At 43.1% G+C, this 22,235-nt stretch overlaps 1 protein-coding gene and 1 long non-coding RNA gene across 5 annotated transcripts in view; one reads left to right on the forward strand and one right to left on the reverse strand.

Annotated features, from left to right (window-relative positions):
- Positions 1-22,235, forward strand: part of TMEM108 (transmembrane protein 108) — a 185,466-nt gene that overhangs the window by 130,838 nt on the left and 32,393 nt on the right. Inside the window, exons 1-2 of one of the 4 annotated variants that reach the window (XM_083468393.1) lie at positions 11,924-11,981; positions 12,438-12,483. The exons of the other annotated variants lie outside the window; for them this stretch is intronic. The gene's annotated coding sequence lies outside the window, so the exon portion shown is untranslated. Of the gene's footprint in view, positions 1-11,923; positions 11,982-12,437; positions 12,484-22,235 lie in introns of those variants that run through there. 4 annotated transcript variants of the gene reach the window in all.
- Positions 7,031-11,976, reverse strand: LOC310690122. Its single transcript, XR_014517924.1, has 2 exons — positions 11,839-11,976; positions 7,031-9,749 (listed from the first exon to the last, which is right to left on the reverse strand). It is a non-coding gene; the product is annotated as an uncharacterized lncRNA (long non-coding RNA).

Here is a 22,235-nt window from a genome sequence, read left to right on the forward strand (position 1 = left end):
GTAGTGGTTAAGAGCGGTAGATTCGTAATCTGGTGAACCGGGTTCGCTTCCCCGCTCCTCCACATGCAGCTGCTGGGTGACCTTGGGCCAGTCACACTTCTTTGAAGTCTCTCAGCCCCACTCACCTCACAGAGTGTTTCTTGTGGGGGAGGAAGGGGAAGGAGAATGTTAGCCGCTTTGAGACTCCTTCGGGTAGTGATAAAGCAGGATATCAAATCCAAACTCTTCTTCCCACTACCACCACAAGGCTTCCCAGACTCCCTTGGGGCAGGAGGTGGGAGAAAACAGTGGTAGCAAAGGTAGTGGTGGCAAGAATTCTCTAAAGCAGGAATGGGGGATCTATGGTTCTTCAGACCTTCTTGGTCGGGCAGGGTGGGAGTTGTGAACCATTTGCCATGCTGCTCATGATGATTAATGGCAGTTGGTGTGCAGCTACATTTAGAGGGCCAGGGTTTCCCTAGCCCTGCTCCAAAGAATACTCATTTGTCCTAGGTATGTTCATCTAGAACCTTGTTTTATAGCCTGTCCTTCATTGCTACCGATACCACTGTGGGATATATAACACAGGGATGTAAGAAGGCAACGTTTTCTGTTCTGCCCTGTATTCATCACAAGCAGCGCTGTTTCCATTCCACTGTTGTTCATCTTCTGCCAAAAGCTATGTTGTTTGTTTCACTGTCCACTTTGTCAAAATCACATAACTTCCGTAATTAATTACAGTACATATATATTGCCCAAATTACATTATTTTGCCTCATTCATTTCATTGCAAAGGAAATGCAATGCAAAGCGGGGCAGGGGGACATAGCACTTGGAAGCTAACAGCAGCAGCAACAACTACTCAATCCTATTCACTGGATTGTTTTCCATTCCAGACATGGAATGAATGAGCTTTGCCAATTTCTGCTCCCATTTTGTTGGAATTCTCCAACATCTCTAGTACAAGATAAATAATTTAATAAATTAAATTATTTAAACTAAAAATAGGAATTCTTAAAACATCAGCAAACACAAATAATCACAGCTAAACAGAGGGGACGATTAAACAAGTTTTAATATTCCCTGTAATTTATTGGGGCCATGTTCTGTTTTTATCGTGGAAGTTTGATTTTTTGTTACTTTACAAATAAAGCTGCTATGAAGACTCTTGTTAAAGAGGACAATTGTCATATCTTTAGGATTGATAAAATGTGTTAATCAGTTCAACCCCTATGTAACAATACACAGATATGTTTTGATTAGTGCCACTTGAGAATTTTAAAGTCTGCTTCTCATGTATTGGTAGAAGCTAATTATAACTTAAGGCACAGTAGCTTTAATTAAATTGTCAGCACAGTGACAGTGGCATTTGGAAGATAATTGCACGGTCATTTCTTTTTAATGATGTCCATGTTTCATAATTGGGGTAATTTTGAGTTTATGAGGATTACAGGAACCATATGCCACAAAGTATTTCTTGCACATTTGTGTTTGAGAGGGGGAGGAAACACTAGAAAACAAAATATATTGTGTGCCAATGACCCGTGAACCTTTCCTGTTGAATCCCCATTTTACAACTCCTTTAAATGATGTGCTCAAGTGTGAAAGTACATAACCTTGCTAATTGTGAAAAACAAAGATTTCTAGCTTCTTGAACCATTATAAACATTTGTAGTTCTTTGGGGTCCCTACATTGCAAAGATGGAGAACCTGTGACCCTTGGGATGTCATTGGACTACAGCTCATCTCCCTGACCATTCGCCATGCTGGCTGGGGCTGATGGGAGTCTAACCATATCTGTAGGGCACCAGATTGAGGGATGTTGTTGCAAACCACTGTTTAATGTACCAATAGAAGAACATATGAAGACCAATTCTGAATCAGGCCAAAGACCCACCTAATCTTGCATTCCGTTCTCACAGTGGCCAGACAGGTGTTGATGGGAAGCCCACAAGTGGGTCTTGAGTGCAACCACATTCTCCCCTCTTGGACTAGTACTAAAGACTTTGACAGCAACCCGGCCAAAGTTAGCTGCTTTTAGGCCACCTGCTGATTTAAATGGGAGAGAATGGTGTATTGAAAACAATGGGACTTGAAAATGTGAAGAGGCCATTTAAGCGATCTGCATGAAAATATTTTGCCCTGTCAAATGTTAGAGACGAACTCCCCTCCCATTCTGCCTACAGTTCTGCCACGTCAGAGTTTCCATACACTTTCAGCCACTGCAGATTGTTCAATAATAGAGTATCACCCTACTTTTAATCTCTCATTATTTATATTGATAGCTGAATGAGAAGACGGGGGCTGCCAGCTGTACACTGCAGGCTGACGCAATCTGTCGTATTCCCTGTAGCCCACACCTTGCAAAATGAAGGATGGACTTGCTCTGTTCAACCACAACCTCATTCTTCACCATATAATAACAATGCCATTTGTTCCGCACGCTGTCAGGAGGGTGAACACACCTGGTCTCATCCGCTATCACATTTTAATTGTGTCCATTTCAAATCTGAAGGACTGCTGGTCTCAGCCCTTGAAGCATTAAATTATAGTCCTTTAAGAACTAGTGTTGTACAGTGAACATCAGTTATGAACATCCCCTATTCAGATCTCACCGACCTCACTATTAATTCAGCAGGTGGCCTTAGGGCTTAACTTTCAGTAGAAACTGGTTAGCTTCCCTCCCACCCCACCCCCCATTCAAAACCCATGAAATGACTAGAGTTGGGATATAGATATATTTGAATGGGTTATGCTTTTAAAAACAGGGCAACATCCATATTACTGTGAAGCAGGGGAAGCCATTGTGGAGCCCTCTAGATGTTGCTGGATTGCAGTGCCCATCTCTGATCCATGGTCATGCTAGAAAGGGCTGATGGGAGTTGCAGACAAGCCACATCCATTGGGCACCAGCTTGGCTTTCCCTGTTCCAAAGGGTTTTCAGTATTTTTATATTCAGGTACTGAATTCTTTTCATTCACTGGCTGAACAATGGAGAGAAATGAAAGTGACTGGCTCCAATTCTCTAACTAGGCAGAGAGCCCAACTAGACAAAGAAAAAGCGTTTTTCCTTCTTATGACCTAACAAGCATAGAAGTAATTTCTGCATTAGGAAGTCCAGCCTGTAGAGGCTTTGAAGAAAACAATGCTGAATACCTTTCAGAATCTGCTTTTGTTTCTCCTTTTGTATCCTGGATGTATTCAAATGCAGAGTGTGGTTGGGGTTTTGCTTGGTTTGTTTGCTTGCATTGTTTAGTCTTCACCAATTGCACCCTGGCCATTTTGGTTTCTTGTAACACTCTGATGAATTGGGGTTTTTATATATATATGGAAATTGTGGACAAAATGATTTCATAATTTAAATTATCAGAATTTATTATTATTTATTGAATTCTAAACCGCCCTATACCTGGGGGCCTGGGCTATATTTATGCACACAAATATATATTATATGTACACATATCTGTGTATATGTGCATGTTACCAGTAAGTATTCCTCTCTCAGTATATACACACACAAATATAGGTGCTCTGTCTGTGCATGCAGACATGAGAGACTGCTCATGAAATAATCCAAATGAGCAAATAGGTGGTGTAGTGGTTAAGAGCGGTAGACTCGTAATCTGGTGAACCGGGTTCGCGTCTCCGCTCCTCCACATGCAGCTGCTGGGTGACCTTGGGCTAGTCACGCTTCTTTGAAGTCTCTCAGCCCCACTCACCTCACAGAGTGTTTGTTGTGGGGGAGGAAGGGAAAGGAGAATGTTAGCCGCTTTGAGACTCCTTCGGGTAGTGATAAAGCGGGATATAAAATCCAAACTCTTCTTCTTCCTCAAAGTTAGGTTTGCTTAGCTCAGTGGAAGAGCATCTGGATTGCATGCAGAAGGTCCCAGATTCACTCTCCAGCATCTTCAGGTAGGGCTGGGAGGGACCCCTGCCTAAAACCCTGGAGATCTGCTGTCTGTCAGTGTACACAATTTTGAGTTAGATGAGCCACTGGTCTGACTCGGTATAAATCAGCTCCCTTTATCAGAGGGCTTAAGCTTTCTTAACTCCGCCTGCAGTCCTGTGCTTCCATGTATGCCCCACTGAAGCCAGTGGGACGTACCTCCATGCAGACATGCCCAGAATTGCATCTCATTGTTGGGTTATGGCCTTTGTGATTCACCTAGGCACACTCGCATTTCCTTTAATTTCAGGGTTGGCATGTAACGTACATGCACAAATACTAGTCCAAGAGAGACATAATGAGCACTGCTGCATCAAGGGATGACTTCCACATATGAAAGGGTCACTGCATCTCAGACATCACAGGTGTGTGCTTCGGCCACCTCTCAGACACAATACTTTTCACATCTGGCTAAAATACACAAAACTCATGGAAACAATGTCTGACTCAGCACAACCAAGCTTCCTGAATAGTGATTTGTATGAGGTGAGCACAACAATTCTTTTTTTAAACAAAAAACACCTAACTGTACTCAACAGAGGCAGTTCACCTTGATGAGAAATCAAGGATTGAGGACCGAGTGATGTGTAGGCATCACTGGCCCAAAGAGTCCACTGACAGCATCTGCTTTGTTCATCTGTGCGTGCAAGCATGTGAGAAGAGAGAGAGACTGTTCCTGAAATAACCCAGATGATCAAACAATTTGGCCACATCCCTACACAAATCTAAGTGTGCTTTGGGGGAGGGCTGTAGCTTCGTGGTAGAGCATCTGCTTTGCACACAGAAGGTCTCGGGTTCAATCCTCATCATTTCCAAGAAGTGCTGAAAGAGAACCTTGTCTGAAATCCTGGATAACTAGTGCCAATCTGTGTAGAGCTGGATGAACCAATGTTCTGACTTGCTAGAAGACAGTTTCCTATGTTCCTTAATCATGTGAATTCTTGCCCACTTCAATTGTTTTACACGCCATGTTAACAAGAGTGAAGCATTGCGTGAAGGATGGGTTGCAGTTATTGCAGACAGATCAGCTCCCTGAACTCATAATTAGGAAAATAACCCAGGGCTTTGCAGTTTCAATCATGGAAGCAGAGTTTTTCAGAAAGAGGATCCATTTGTGGACCTCCCTGAAGAAAACCCATGTGCATTGAACGACGACAGCAGAGCTAATTTTCCAAGGCCCTTTAAAAGCCATCCAAAGTGCTGAGGCCCATCAGCCAATAATGCCTTAATTGGCCTTTTCACAAGCTTGAACATTCTGTAACTGCCAACTGAGATTTACTCCAGGAAAGATGTGACCTCTTCCCCTCCCAGCACATCATATGAAATGTTGAAGGATCTTATAAATTATCTCCAGTCAGAAACTGATTTGCTAATCAGCGTAAGGAAGAGGCAGCATCAGAGTCATCAGTGTATTCCACCCCCTTTTTTTATATATTTCAGGAAGCTGGGTTCTCTTTCTCAATTATGCTCAACGGTTTTACATACTCTTAGAACCAATTTACATATTTTTCTCAGGATGAGGTAGCAATGGTTTGGAACGGGTGGGACGTGAAGTATGTGCCATACGTTTGAATGCTCCTCCATGTGAAAACGGCAAACCAAAAATCTGTAGTAGGCTCATGAATCTGGAACTTTTCTCTTTGATTTGCTACTGCATGCAAGCATAATTTTTATATAATGTGGAGAAACTTTCAAAAATACAAGCACACACATACTTTTATAGTCTGAAGTGGAACCGGCCAAGAATTCTGCCACCTCAGGGCCAAGTGAGAAGTGAGAGCTGGGCCATAAAGAAGGCTGATCGCCGAAGAATTGATGCTTTTGAATTATGGTGCTGGAGGAGACTCTTGAGAGTCCCATGGACTGCAAGAAGATCAAACGCATCCATTCTTAAGGAAATTAGCCGTGAGTGCTCACTGGAAGGACAGATTGTGAAGCTGAGGCTCCAATACTTTGGCCACCTCATGAGAAGAGAAGACTCCCTGGAAAAGACCCTGAAGTTGGGAAAGATTGAGGGCACAAGAAGAAGGGGACGACCAAGGACGAGATGGTTGGACAGTGTTCTTGAAGCTACAAACATGAGTTTGACCAAACTCTGGGAGGCAGTGGAAGACAGGAGTGCCTGGCGTGCTCTGGTCCATGGGGTCATGAAGAGTCGGACACGACTAAACAACAACAACAACAAGGGCCAAGTGACTTTGCAGGTGCATGACTTTATCTCTCTTATCTTTCAAGGCCCAGCCCCCTGCTAAAAATAGCTGTGAGGGGATTTGGATTGGGACCATGGCATAGAGCAGAGGAGACCTTGTGCACATGTTTTCAACTCCTTGGCTAACATAACAGATAAGAAGGGAGAAATTTGTTTCAGTTCACATTTAAATGTTACAGATAGGTAGCCGTGTTGGTCTGCCATAGTCAAAATAAAAAAATCCTTCCAGTAGCACCTATAAGACCAACTAAGTTAGTTCTTGGTATGAGCTTTCGTGTGCAAGCACACTTCTTCAGATAATCTGAAGAAAATGTATCTGAAGAAGTGTGCTTGCACACGAAAGCTCATACCAAGAACTAACTTAGTTGGTCTTATAGGTGCTACTGGAAGGATTTTTTTATTTAAATGTTAATCACTAATTCACACTTTTCAATGCAGTTCTCCAACCAAGTAATGGGTATAAAGCTGCATGTGCTAGGGTAAAGTGTGCATAAAATGAATATATTGGTGGAAATTACATACAAAAATGTATTATATTGGGGAAATTGCATAGAAAAATGTATATTTGGAAATCGTCACACTGAAATATGGATGAATTATCACAAACTGACTTGTAAATGTGGAGAACCGAATTTAAGACTGGAAAAATGAGAAGCAGAGAAACCAAAATTGACAATTGACTTGCCCACCCCTAACAGATGTCCAGGGGGCAGTGTGAAAAGGGGCTGCAGGGGCTCCTCCCCACACATACCTTGTGCTCACGACCCAGTTCTCTTCCCCCCCCACCCAATAGCAGCTTTTAACAACAAACACATCATAGAAACATTCATAGGTCTGATATATCTAGTTTGGTTGTCAGTCTGCTCTGTTCTGCACAATATGTAAATTGGCTTTCTGGTGGGGTCAGTCAGTTTTCTTTATTTACAGAAAGATTTAGAAAGAATTACTCCAAGGAAATACTCATTTGCAGGTAGCATAAGGGATCTGTTTGAACCATTTTTAACAGCTCCTCTAGGTTTGAATTAAGGAAATTTGTTAAGCCAGCTTGAAGGAAAACAGCAAAGCACTAGTCTGTCAGTTTTTCAGCTGATAAAAGATTAACCTCTTTGCTATGATCTATTTATAATATATCCAGCAGAAGGTTCTTCACAATTTGATCTGTTAGAAAGTTGCCTTTATCCTCAGCGAATTATGAGATAAATGGAAAGAACACTCTCTTTGTTAAGGGGGTTTTCAAATTACTTTTTATGTCAAGGCAAATGAATGGCCCAAGATTAAAAGTAATGGCGTGAATATGCATAGGAGTGAGAATTACTTCAAGAGAATATTAAAGGAGATCAGAACAACTGGGAATGAAAAATCCATGAAATCCAGCACTTCCCACCAGTGTCCTGACTTTCATTTAGTGGAAATAATTGTATTAGCTGCTTCAATAGTACATACCCTAATTAAAGATGTAGACAAATTAAAAGGTCCATCACCTTTCATCTTTCCATTTAGAAACTTCATTATTTAAAGGCAGGAAGTGGAAGGCCCCAGAAAATGTCCAAGGTCTATAATTTTGGCGTTGACATACAGCCAAATTTCCATATACCTGTCTACAATTCGATCATTGTTTTGCTTGTTAGGGTATGAGGAGAGAAGGTTGTGCTGTGGTTGGAAACCGGGCAGGCCCTACTATTGGGCAGAATGAGAAAGCTGCCACAGACAGCTTATTTAGGGTGACAAGAAAGGGCAACAAATTGATTTCTATTCATTATTGCATTTTTACTCTATACATTATTGCATTTTGGGGAGCAGGAGCCATCCTTTGCTGTTCCACCTCAGTCAGCAAAGTTTCTTGAGCCAGTCCTGATTGGCCTTATGTTAAATGATGTACCATTTTCACACCTGTTACAGGTTCTCGCCTTGGCCAGGTATTTCCATGTGTCTGGCTATAAATATGTGATCAAGTGGTGCAGGAACTCTTTTCTAGGCACCAGCATGAACCCTGGTTATCAGTGATTCTCACTGCTGATCAAAGTCACCCAAGAGTCTGATAGTCATGGTGGCTCAAGAACATTAGCTTTAAATTCTGTGCAGTTGCTACACCAAGCCGTGACAGTCAATTTCATCACTGTACATGCACCTCATACATTTCCTAAAGAAGGGGATGCTACCAAAATGGGCCCAAATGCCAGTCCAGATGGTTTAACAAATGGCAGATTGGAAACAGAATGTACATGGGGAGCAAGTTGTATAAACAGAAGTTAAATTTCTCCAAGAATAAGGAATCAACATTTTAAATCAGTAGCAGTATGCTAATTTTAAACCTCAGCTAGCAGAACGAACATTGGCTTCGGTAAAGATGAAAAATGCCAAGTTAAGTTAAAAGCAAAATCAAGTTTGGCTTCCAAATGTTTAATGTATAATAAATCTGTATTTAAAAAAGGAGTGTTGGGGGTGGGAGGAAATTAAATAAAACCCATCTTAGACATGATACACCTACAGGCTTTGCTTCTGAACTGGAAGTGAGACAGAGAAACATACCATCAAAAACAAAACAAAAATGCATCACTTTTATTTCTGGTCTTTGTTGACCAGCCAAATTGCTTAGTCATAACTTGCTAGCTCTTCCAAGTGTTAGCCAAGCTACGGATACGTTATGACTCTTGTTATGTTATGAATCATTCAGTTACTCTGCATGCACGAATGTGTGTGGAAACATAAAGCATGAAAAAAAGGGAAAGAGCGCGGAAGTTGCCAGACAGGGCTGGCTCAGATATTTTGGTTCTATATGTTGTAGTAAAAGAAAGATCAGGGAGAAGCTGAGCTATTTAGCGCTGTGCAAAAACTGCCCTCCAGTTTCAGCCACGTGTTCCCCGAGTTTGGATAGGGTAATTTATGGGGAGATACTTAGTGGGTGGCGCTGTGGGTTAAACCACAGAGCCTAGGACTTGCCGATCAGAAGGTCAGCAGTTCGAATCCCCATGACGGGGTGAGCTCCCGTTGCTTGGTCCTTGCTTCTGCCAACCTAGCAGTTCGAAAGCACGTCAAAGTGCAAGTAGATAAATAGGTACTGCTCTGGCGGGAAGGTAAACGGCGTTTCCGTATGCTGCTCTGTTTTGCCAGAAGTGACTTAATCATGCTGGCCATATGACCCGGAAGCTGTACGCCGGCTCCCTCGGCCATTAAAGCGAGATGAGCGCCGTAACCCCAGAGTCGGCCACGACTGGACTTAATGGTCAGGGGTCCCCTTTACCTTACTTAGTAACCAGGTCTTGTACTGGCAATGTACTCTCTTAGCCCCCAACACCCTCCCCTGGCAACTGGTGTGTGTTATTTTCTATTGGTGTGTGTTATTCTTTGCTCTGTGTACCTTCTTGACTCCCTTCAATATTCAAAAGAAACCTTATTTTCACACAGTTGCATCCCTTCTGCAAGATATCTTTCTTTGCACATCTATGCAAAGAACTGCCAAGGGGTCTCTCTCCCCCCGCCCCGCTTCTATCTCTCAGAGCTCTTGGGATAAACATAGACTGAAGTACAAATCCTTGTTTACCCATCCAGGTAAATGGGTGGCTCTGGGGAGCCAACATCTCTTTGCTTGTTTGTCAAATCTTCCTCGCACAGGTGCTGTGAGGATAAAATGAGATATATTGTAACCTGCTCTGAACCCCTGGGATAGGTCAGGGAAAAGTCTGAACAAATAGCCAATTGGGATTGGCAACTACTCTCCCCGAACTATAGTATGCCCTCTGAAAACATTGTTGTGTTCCACAGCTCTCCAATATATCATTGTCATTTATATGTATTTTCTCTTCCATGCTTAGAGTTCTAGACAGACCTTTAATTAGATGAGTTTGGAGTAATGCTGTTAACTAACCCACTGCACTAAGTCTGCTTTCCCCTTGAGTGCCTGGGGAAAGATAGACTTTCCCATTAAAATTATCCAAAGTGTGTCCCAAATGCATTTTATCTGTTGTCACTCCAGCAAGTGTTGCATCACATTGATCCCTAAGAGACTTTCAGCACCAGAGGTGGGCATGGGGAAGATCAATTTGCTGCTCTTTAGACATCCTACTAGATGCACACTCCCTAAGTCCCCCACTGGAGTTGAGTGGCAGAGGAATTTGCAAATTCAAAACAACGTTGGTATATATATAACCCCCCCCCCAAATCTTATTTGCCTCCTTCAGATATTTTTAAAAATATGTCTTCTTCATTAGGCATTAAATCACAGCCTGAGAGCCTCAAGCAGCCATTTTCCTTGCCTTAAAGGTGTCATCATCTTGGGCACCATGGCAGTGCAAAGGCTTTTTTGGTGCCCCTGGGGTGAACCACAATCCCCAGATCCCCAGCTTCCATTCAAAAACTATTTCTAGCAATTTTTGGAACCTGACATATGAGGCAAAATGCAGAGACACAATTTTTCTCATTCTTTGGGGGAAATTGGCCTGCTCCATTCTTCTGGTTTTTTACCCTGGAATGTGTGAGAGAAGAAGAGATGTGTGTGTGATCTGTGTGTGAGCGAAAGGGAAGCGGGCATGTATGAATTGTGTGGTCTGTTTGTGTCCTGAGGCCATGGCCCACCATCATCATTTCATTGGTTGCATCTGGATATGGATGTCATATAGGCAACAGTACCAGCATGGTCTTTGAGTGGTGGTATGTGCAGGAGGAGGCAGCGTGGAAAAGACTGGCACCATAGACCTGACCCTGCTCCATTCTTGAATGGTGTGAGGAGAAAGCAGGGTAGGCACATGGATGGAGCCAATCTGGTGTTTTCACCAGTGCTCCTGCACTACCCCAACCTTGCTGTATAGTTGTTGTATAGTTTTGTTTCTTTTTGAATAGTAAGAAATAAACAACTATCTGACGTTTAGAAGACATCTGAAGGCAGCCCTGTTTAGGGAAGTTTTTAATGACTGATGTTTTAATATAATTTTAATCTTTTGTTGGAAGCCGCCCAGAGTGGCTGGGGAAACCCAGCCAGATGGATGGGGTATAAATAATAAAGTATTATTATTATTATTATTATTATTATTATTGGTGCTGCCCTGCACCAACCCTGCATCATTGCAGTAAGTGATGGTGATGCCAGTGCCATGAAGCTACATCCTACTGGGTACAGTGGTGCCTCGCAAGACGAAAAGAATCCGTTCTGTGATTCTCTTCGTCTAGCGGTTTTTTCGTCTTGCGAAGCAAGCCCATTGGCGGATTAGCGCTATTGGCGGCTTTTAGCGGCTTATCTGCTGATCGGATCAGCTGATAAGCGGCTTAGCGGCTTAGAAAAGGGGGGGGAGGAAAAAACCCCCGCAGGAACTCGCAAGGCATTGTCGTCTTGCGAAGCAAGCCCATAGGAAATTCGTTTTGCGAAGCACCTCCAAAACGGAAAACTCTTTCGTCTAGCGAGTTTTCCGTCTTGCGAGGCATTCGTCTTGCGGGGCACCACTGTATGTGGCTTAGATGCTACTGGGTATGTGGCCTAGTTTCCAAGGACACTGAGGGAGGGGTCTGCATTTTTCCACCCCTTCTTATATTTTCTCCTTCCCTCCCTCCCCAGGGTGAGCATGTACTGGATACAGCAGTCCTGCTACCAGCATTGCAGTGGCATGTCTCCTGCCCTAGTGTAATTTGGGCATAGGGTTGCTCTGTCCCAGTAGTATAAACCTTTCCATTAACTCTTATTTATTAGAGATGAAATAAGATGTGGTTCTCTTACCATCTGTGTTTCATTCCACTCCCATTATCTTTAGAAGACCCACTCCTTGGCCTTCTGAATTCCAATATTTTTTGCTTCTTTGCTCCACTCAGGTGTGCAGGGGGGAACCAAGCAAGGGAAAGAGCACCAACTCAGCTGTAAAGGTCAGGTTGTTTTTCAAAGTTCAGCATCACAGCACACATTCCTCTTGTCTTTTTTTCCTCTGAGTGAAAAAGTGGTGCCCCCCCCCCAAAAAAGCGAGCCTAAAACACTCTCGAAAGGCATGACCAATCTGCAATGTGTGCTGGTCTCATAGAAAAGGCTCCAACATGGCCACAGAGGAATTTGTATTTAATGGGAGACTGGGAGGGAGGTGGGTGGGTGGGTTCTGAGTTAAACATAGCAAGTAATTTCCTCCTAAAGGTCATCCCGGTTTAGATGTTAAGAGAGCTCTTGTTGTGAATTTTTAAAATTGGAATAGAAATAGAAATGATTTCTAATCAAACGTTTATTATTGTAGCTGCATTTTAAATCATAGCATATGCCCATTTATGCTGTACAATTAGGAAAACAATCAGCAATATTAGAAATTAATACTGAAAATATCAATGTAAATTCAGAAACAGCAAGGGCCTTGAAGTTGCCCACCATGCAGAAAGAAGACAAGTTTTTTTCCACAGTTATAAGATGTATTGTGTTTGAAGTCCTGTGTAAATGATAGTAATTATTTAAAAACGTTCCTCTGCACACAAAAATTAATATATGTGATTTCTATGCAAACCTTATTTTTTTGGCAATGCATAATTTGTGGGCTTTGGAAGAAGGTGCAGATTTTCAAAATGACTAAGTGGGAAGGCGAAATACAGTGGTATCTCGGGTTATATACGCTTCAGGTTACAGACTCCGCTAACCCAGAAATAGTACCTCGGGTTAAGAACTTTGCTTCAGGATGAGAACAGAAATCGTGCTCCGGCGGCAGCAGGAGGCCCTATTAGCTAAAGTGATGCTTCAGGTTAAGAACAGTTTCAGGTTAAGAACGGACCTCCGGAATGAATTAAGTACTTAACCCGAGGTACCACTGTATAGCATTCGTTTCTTGGAAACTAATGCAAAAGTACACATGCAAATAGCTAGCCAGCCACAAAGCCCACCAGACCATATGCTAAAGATCTGATAAAGATAACACTGAGAGTGTGAGGTCTAATGCCTGGGAAGGCTTTAATAGAAAAGGAAGCTGTATTTGTTATTCACTGCACAGACTTGATTCAGCAATGGGACAGAAAGGAAACACATCAGCAGAAACCCAAACAAGAGGAGATGGTTGTGTGGCAGGCTAGCATCTTGGGACTGACCTGCAGTGGGAACAATTCATTGCTGCACCAGCTTAACATGGTCTTGGGCCATAAACATACCTGTTTCAGGGTGTGGTGGTTAATCTCACATATTGAGCTATATAGTGGAGCCCTCAGCTCCCATTCTTGGTAGGAGGAGGATTTTGTTGTGACAAATGCAGCAGGTAACTGGTGAGTCAAGGATGTGCAGGTATCAAATAAATTTTACCACCACAAGTTAGGGATGTGGGAGAAATTCAATTCAGAAGGTGCTGAGACGTCTCTTGCCATCATTTATTGGTTTGATGTCATTGCATCAGCAATGGTAGTTCTGTGGTGTTGGAATAACTTTTTCAAGGACGGGAGAATCAGTCAATTTCTGTTTCTCTGTTTCCCATCCTTAAGTTCTCCACATTTCCGTATCAGTTTGCGATGTGTTTGTGTGTGTGTGTCTGTTTTAAGTCCTCATGAAAATTCATAAGAGTTTTAGTGTGGAATTCTCCTAATATGCTACTATTTACAATTTGCCTAATATCCACATTTTTGCAAAGTGTGTTTTCCCCAATATAATACATTGTAATGCAATTTTCACTAAGTATGTATTTCTATACCCACATTACCTTAGTGTGTGGCTTTTTGGGTTGTTGTTGTTTCTTCAAACCACATATTACTGATTGCATTTATATCCCACCTTTTTCTCCAAGGAGCTCAAGATGGCAGACATGGTTCTCCCCCTCCTCCTTTAATCCTACAACAACCCTGTGGGGTAGGTTAGGCTGAGAACCAGTGACTGGCCCAAGGTCAGCTTCGTGGCTGGGTGGGAATTCAAACTGTGGTCTCTCAGGTCCTAGTCCGTCCCTCTAACCACTATGCCACACTATAAAATGTCATTGCAAAATCTGGAGAAGTGCTAATTTTGAAGGTTGCCTGCGTTCTGCGTTGCATATTGTTTTGGAAAGTACAGAGTAGGTAGATTCTCCTTTAAATGCTAAATGCATCAAATGTCTTCCCCATCCCTAGCTGTGCTGCATAGCAAAGCTGTCCTCTGCCACACACCAGCCTAGTTCTGTGCTGGCTTAATGGAGTCTTGCATAATGGAGTCACTGCAACCCCCAGTTTGCTGCACCTTACTACAAGGGTTTTTGTGCTTAAGTTAATTTCTTGCATTTATACCCTGCACTTTCAACACCACAGTAATAACCCATGGCATCTTCCCGTTAAGATAAGGAGAATAATAGTCTCAGATGACAATTGCAGTAAACAAAGGGCTCGATATGGGAGATGGTAGGCCAATGTTGCCATGCAACAGTGTGATCCCTTCCTCTGTGGGTCCTATGAGACTTGGGTGGAATAAAACTTGCCAGTATTTAAGGTGAAAAGAATTCTTTCATTGGAACCATAATTATTCAAGCCAATGCGGCAATTGCCCACAAAGAGCTAAACACATAGGTCATTTGTTTAACACACAAACAATGCAATAATCCTTCTGAGTCTGTAGAGAGGAAAAATAGACAATATGGCTTGCAATTTTGTAGTCAGACAGTCTGAAAGTTCCAAGTGCTGGGTGCTTCAGTCCCAAGGCAAGAGGACAACTGGTGAATTTATTATCCAAAACTCAAAGGACAGAGCCCTGCAGTCAGAATACAAATATAGCAAATAATGCTATATTATAAAGTATTGGAAGACACAAGATTTACCCACTCTGGAAGAATGGCAGATGAAAGTGATGGACTATATGACATTGGCCGAGATGACAGGCAGAATCCGTGACCAACGAAAAGAGACGGTGGAAGAAGACTGGAGAAAATTTAAAAGTTATCTGAAGGACTATTATAAACTTAATGAATGTTAAAATGTCGTGGTTTTCAGAAACAAGGGGGTACAGGGATATATGGTTAGAAGATAGAAAAGAACTAAGTTGACAGAGACTTGAAAGCAATAACTGGGAGTTGCTAGTTGAAGTATGGACATTGGGATGCAGAGAGGGGGGGTATGGGGAAGTCCAAGAAAAGAGGTTTATAAGAAAATATGTACGAAACTATGCGTGTTTGTTTGTCTTTTTCACTGTTTGTTTGTCTTTTTAAAACGTTGTAAAACCAATAAAAATTTTATTAAAAAAAAAAAAAAATAATGCAATATGTACATGAACTCAGTTCCTACCCGCTTCCTGGTTAACCAGACATACACGTAAGTTCAGTTTACCTTACACAAGGTCCTAAGATTCCAAGAATGTTAAGCTTCCAAAAAGAGCTCCCTCCTTCTAGCTCCCCACTATACCGTACTAGCCTAAACCAGCCCACTGATGGAGATTAACCGCACAAAGTATCCTGTTGTGCCCCTGTGATGCATTGAGTTGGCTTACCTATTCAGGGCAATATCACAGAGTTCATGGCACTTCCCAGGCACAAGAGACATAGTGCCCAGTCTTAACAGAGCATGGTGGCTTACGGGATCAGGCCATAACAATATCATTAGGAACCATAAGAAGCAGCCGTATACCCAGTCAGACCATTGGTCCATGTAGCTCAGGATTGTCTACACTGACTGGTGGGAGCTCTCCCAAGGTTTCAGGCAGGAATCCTTCCCAGCCAGGGATTGAATTCTGGGCAATTTGGCATTCAAGCCAGATATTCCACCACTGAGCTGCAGCCTGATGAATGCAGACTTGCACATATCCTAAGAAATGACATATGCATTCTATTCAGGAGCTGGGGGAGTCAATTAAAGACTCTCTCTACCCTCTCCTCCTCCTCCCGAGGATGATCTTTTTAAATTGAAGAGTCATAAGCAAAGCTGGTATGGCGATCTATTCCCCTTAGCTGTTCCTAATTGAAAACTGATTAATGCAATCATCCCGTGCATAATAAAGCTAGAACACAAACCAGCATAAACAGGAATTCTTCCAGCTTGATAGCAAAGACCTTCTTGAAAAGAGTCAATAGCATTAAAAACACAGACATTTAACATCACGTAATGTGTTTCTATCAGGATCTAAGGCCTGCAGGCAACCTATAGATTTATTACCTCTGACATGTGTAAAATAGCCTTGTACTGCCTATCAGCCTTCCTTCAAACCAGAAGGCTACTTACTTCTTATGACACATTATATTACAGTCAGTGGATGGCTCTACATTTTACACTCAGGCTTGGATTTTACATATTAAAGGGCCACTTTTGACCTGGCTTTTAGCAGGGAGTGAAGCAGTTAAGGAAGTGGGGGTGGGTGTCTGTTTATGAAACTGCTATCATTTTCTGCCTTAAAGATAAGCATGGGCCAATTCGCTTATCCTCAGTATACTACGTTAGCCATTATTTGCCTAGATGCTAAATCGTACATCCAGATCAGATGTTGACTTTATAGATTTGATATATAGAAAAATACACCAAATGTGCAATCATGATGACTCTGTGTGATGCTAAAATGTACTAATCTGCAAATTGCTGGAGAGCCAGATGCCCACATCCAGACACACATTCTCATGCGTTCCCATTTACATCAGTTTCTTGCCAGCCAACTTTATTTATGTGTTTGTTTGTTATAAGGATTTCTATCCTGCCCTTCCAATGCTTACATGCCACCCAGGTGGGTTTACAACAGTTAAAACCAATTATAAAATACAATGACAATCACGCTAAGATAACAATAGGATATGGTGAAGAGAGGTTCAACAGATGAAGCAAAGGCATAAGAAAGGAAATTATCTCCTCATTAAAACAGAGGTCTGCTGGAATAAAAAAATGTTTTTAACCATCCAGTGAGACGCAGCAGGAGAAGAGGGCTGTCAATCAAGCATTTCAGGGCAAAGAACACAACCATTGGAAAAGGCCCTTGTCCCTATCAGCCAAGCCCCCATCTTAGCTGGGACACAAAGAAGAGTATCTGCACCAGATGTTAGGGGGCAGGGAGGATGGTACAAGAAGAAGTGGTCTGTACGGTACTTAAGCTATTCAGAGCTGTAAGGATAGTTGGTAACATATTACATTATGGCCTGAAAGCGAGATGAGTGCCGCAACCCCATAGTCACCTTTGACTGGACTTAACCATCCAGGGTCCTTTACCTTTACATTTTTTACTAGCCATGATGCCATGCTTTGCCTTCACAGTTGGAGGCAGCAGTGCTTTCGAATACCAATTGCTGGAAACCATGGGAGGAGAAGGTGCTCTGGTGTTCACCTTCTGCGGGCTGGTTGGTTGGCCAATGTGAGAACAGGATGCAGGACTGTATGGGCCATTCGCCTGATCCAGTAGGCTGTTCTTATTTCAGATATGGTGCACAATTAACATAAAATTATGCAGGGCCGGCCCTACCATTAAGCAGGTGGCAGATGGTTGGTGGAGTGGGTGGCAGTGAGGTGTTGCAAGGACAGCTCGCTGCCTTAAGGTTGCTGCAGATCACCCGTGTTGAAAATAGTTTTGACTTCTTTTATGCAATGGGGAGGGCATTGCCCTTCAACATGGGCAGCAAAATGTATTGGGCTGGCCTTGACACTATGGTTAGTCACCACTTGGTAAACAGCCCCTATAATCGTCCATAGTCAGCTGAGCGTATAACTGGTTTCCAGCTCATTGTTTAAGAAGACGTAATGTTAGGCCAGCTTGCCTTCCACATGAGAGCATGATCAAAAATGATCCCTGATTCCGTATGCATTATAACACTTCTTTTAAAGTTCAGCTAATTTAAATCGATAGCTGGTTCTTATTATAGCATCTGGTATTTGAGAATATTGCTTACTGTAATCCAAAGTACCAATTGCAGCCAATTGTGTTTCATGCAAAAACACAACCCTGGTTCACCTAGGTCCATAAGCTACTTGACAAGTATAAAGCCTAAATGAGGTCCCTGTGATTCCTAAAACTGACGTGAGCAGGAACAGATTACTTCATCCCTTTAGTGCATTTTTGAGAAGGGACTGAACATTTGGCACATGTTTACCAGTGCCAAACAACTGCATCCTTGTGGAATATGTAGCATTTTGCAATTAACCTCGAAGGCTGACCTCTTGAGAGGCTTAATGTGCTTCCGAGGCCCAGTCCTAATCAAGACTTCAGCATCCCATCATTCCGGGACCACAGTTCACCTACGTGGGTTATTTCTTTCTTTTCAGCATGATGAAAACTTGAATTTCCAACAAAATAGCCTGTCATGAATGCACACAAAGTCTATTCTCTCTCTCTTAAAAGAAAAAACCATTCATGCTGATTTTTAATAAAATAGCCTGAATGTTCTTTGTAAGAGGTTTCCTCTCTTACTGGCATCCACTTCGGCCTTCTCCTGGACTTGGATTCCCTTTGTTCCTCGTTTCTTTGGTATTCTACACTTCAAATGTTTCTAATGTTTTTATAATGGAATTATTCTGCCTCGCCCTGCAGGCTGTGGGGCTGTGTGCTTTATAAATAATAATATATTTATTTTTAAATGAAAGCGCTGCCCACCCACTAAGAGCCTGCAGTGCTAAATCTCCTTTATTAATTTGTCTACCTGCCTGCCATTATTCTTGTGCTGCCCCTATTAGCTTAAATGGGAGCTGCTGTGCTGCACCTGAGGGAGCAGCGGCCATAAATATGCATGCAGTCAGCCTGTCAGTGTTATACCTCTACCTGGGACTGCCCTTGATGACTGCTTGGAAGCCTAAATTGACACACAGTTTTTGGCAGGGGTGGGAGCATATGTGTCAGCAATATCAGCATTAGCCTCCTGCTTTCGTAACAAAATGTAGGGTGCTTCTTTATTACCAAGAAAGCTTCCGATAGCTTGAGCCCAACATTTCTGTTTATTTAGGGAATGTATACCCTGTCTTTTCCCTAAAGCAGTGCTCAAAATATAATATATAAGCAATCTCAAAAAACAAGCAGTCAATAAAACAGTTGCAGGTAGAAAGGATAAAATCACATTGTATTATTATTATTATTATTATTATAGCTTGTGACACACAGAAACCTAATGTGACTTACATTAAAAAAGGAGGCTGTATACAGCGTGAGAAATATTAATGGCTGCATTCCACATGTTTGCTAGAGGAGATAATTGCACCACCCAAAGTAGACCAGAGAGGACTGAGCATGCTCAGTGGGTGTGGAATACTGACTGACTATTGAGGTGCAGGTGCAGATGGGCGAATCTGTCAATTTCATTTCTCTCTGTGTCTCATTTTCCCAGTCTTCAATTAATTTCTCTATGAATGGGTTTCCCCAGCCACTCTGGGCGGCTTCCAACAAAACACTAAAATATAATAACCTATTAAACATTAAAAGCTTCCCTAAACAGGGCTGCCTTCAGATGTATTCTAAAAGTTTAGTAGTTATTTTTCTCTTTGACATCTGGTGGGAGGGTGTTCCACAGGGCGGGTGCCACTACCGAGAAGGCCCTCTGCCTGGTTCCCTGTAACTTGGCTTCTCGCAGTGAGGGAACCGCCAGAAGGCCCTCGGTGCTGGACCTCAGTGGCCGGGCAGAACGATGGGGGTGGAGACACTCCTTCAGGTATATTGGACCGAGGCCATTTAGGGCTTTGAAGGTCAGCACCAACACTTTGAATTGTGCTCAGAAACGTACTGGGAGCCAGTGTAGGTCTTTCAAGACCGGTGTTATATGGTCTTGGTGGCCGCTCCCAGTCACCAGTCTAGCTGCCGCATTCTGGATTAGTTGTAGTTTCCAGGTCACCTTCAAAGGTAGCCCCACATAGAACGCATTGCAGTAGTCCAAGTGAGAGATAACTAGAGCATGCACTACTCTGGAGAGACAGTCTGCAGGCAGGTAGGGTCTCAGCTTGCATACCAGATGGAGCTGGTACACAGCTGCCCTGGACACAGAATTGACCTGCGTCTCCATGGACAGCTGTGAGTCCAGAATGACTCCCAGGCTGCACACCTGGTCCTTCAGGGGCACAGTTACCCCATTCAGGATCAGCGAGTCCTCCACACCCACCCACCTCCTGTCCCCCCAAAACAGCACTTCTGTCTTGTCAGAATTCAACCTCAATCTGTTAACCGCCATCCATCCTCCATCCGCCTCCAGACACTCACACAGGACCTTCACCGCCTTCACTGGTTCTGATTTGAAAGAGAGGTAGAGCTGGGTATCATCTGCATACTGATGAACACCCAGCCCAAACCCCCCTGATGATCTCTCCCAGCGGCTGCATGTAGATGTTGAAAAGCATGGGGGAGAGGACAGAACCCTGAGGCACCCCACAAGTGAGAGCCCAGGGGTCTGAACACTCATCCCCCACCACCACTTTCTGAACACGGCCCAGGAGGAAGGAGCGGAACCACTGTATGACAGTGCCCCCAGCTCCCAGCCCCTCTAGACAGTCCAGAAGGATGTTATGGTCAATGGTGTCAAAAGCCGCTGAGAGATCCGGCAGAACTAGGAAACAGCTCTCACCTTTGTCCCTAGCCCGCCGGAGATCATCAACCAGTGCGACCAAGGCAGTTTCAGTCCCATGATGAGGCCTGAATCCCGACTGGAAGGGATCCAAATGGTCCCCTTCTTCCAGGCGTGCCTGGAGTTGTTCAGCAACCACCCGCTCAATCACCTTGCCCAAGAATGGAAGATTTGAGACTGTTATTTTCACTTGCATATGCATTTTTTAATGCACACTTCCCGTAGTATATGCATATTATACAAATTGCGTGGCAGGAGGAACCTCATTGGAAAATCTGGAGAAATGCAAATTGCAAAGGATGGGCGTGTTTCAGTCCACATCTTGTTTCAGAATATGCAAATTGGGTAGGCTTGCCTTTCAATGAGAACTGAAGGGTGTGCAGAATGAAATAGAGTACAATATATGGAAAGGCAGTGTCCCTGGGTGGCTAGAATCAGGAGCCCTACACATTGCAACATTTGTTACAGCCCACATCTGTTTCATCTACAGTACAGTATATAGCCGAGGCTTATCTGCTTGCTTCATTTTGATTGGTAATTGGTAATTAAAAATGTGTTATTAATAGATTGCTGCTCACCTACCGAAACTCTATGGATAGAACAAATTAAAAAGCTACCCACACTCACATGTCCAAAACAGAATAATATACACATGGTCCAGTTTGGCTTTCAGCAACAGCAATGAAAGAGCACTTGTCTGTGCAACATCTTTTCCCCAGTTGCCTGGCTGATCTGCATGGCTAAGACATCTGTGGTCTGCTGCAAAATTCATGTGACATAATTATTATAATAACAATTGAGAGTATTTGGCTTGCTTGGGCCAAGAGTTTTCCTGTCAGTTTCAGCTACAGTCTGGACTGTGAGACTGACTGTAAGAGATAAGAGCTGCAGCGCTGGCAAGAAGGTTTTGTTTGCTTGACAATTTGCTGTCAGAGATACAACCCTGACAAAGAAAAAGCTAATGCACTAAGAGTTTCTGAAAGCAGAGAAAATAAGTGTGTATGTATATGTATGTATATTGGAGCGGGTGGGAAGAGGGGAGATTCCACTCAGGGACAGATGGAACCTGATCCATGTGGTTTTGCAATTAATGAGAAAATAAATATGTCTTGCACCCATTATGATCTAAAAGCAATCAAATTAGAAAGAATCAACAAGCTCATAGGAAAGAGTGTTTGACTTGGGGTAGGCAGACTTGGATTCAAATCCTGATCACTGGGTGGCCTTTGGCGAATCACTTACTACCTCTCAGTCTAACCTACCACAGAAGGTTGTTGTGAAGATCAAGCAAAATAGCTCCATGTGGGGATGCAGCCTCAGGCTGGAATACAAATGTGATGGATAGATCTTCCTTGCCATGGGGTAAGCTTACATCCTGGGGGCAGGGGGAGAGAGAGATTGTAATCAAGATACCCTCAAATCAGTGCATTTTGTTTTAAAGCAGCAGTGGTCAGCATGGTGGGGCAGAACTGCAGAGCTGCCCTCCCACCATAACTGTAGCTAACCTGGATGGGGCAGGGGTGAGGCTGGGTGGCAGTGAGGTCAGGACTGTGCAGATGCAGTAATGCCCTGGCTCACCTCAGGCTGCATCCACACCATGCATTTAAAGCACTATGATATCACGTTAACTGTCATGGCTTGCCCCAAAGAATTATGGGAACTGTAGTTCACTAAGAATGCTGAGAGGTGTTAGGAAACCCCTCCG

This window comes from Podarcis liolepis (assembly GCF_965112155.1).
Source record: "Podarcis liolepis genome assembly, chromosome: 12".
Lineage (NCBI taxonomy): Eukaryota > Metazoa > Chordata > Lepidosauria > Squamata > Lacertidae > Podarcis > Podarcis liolepis.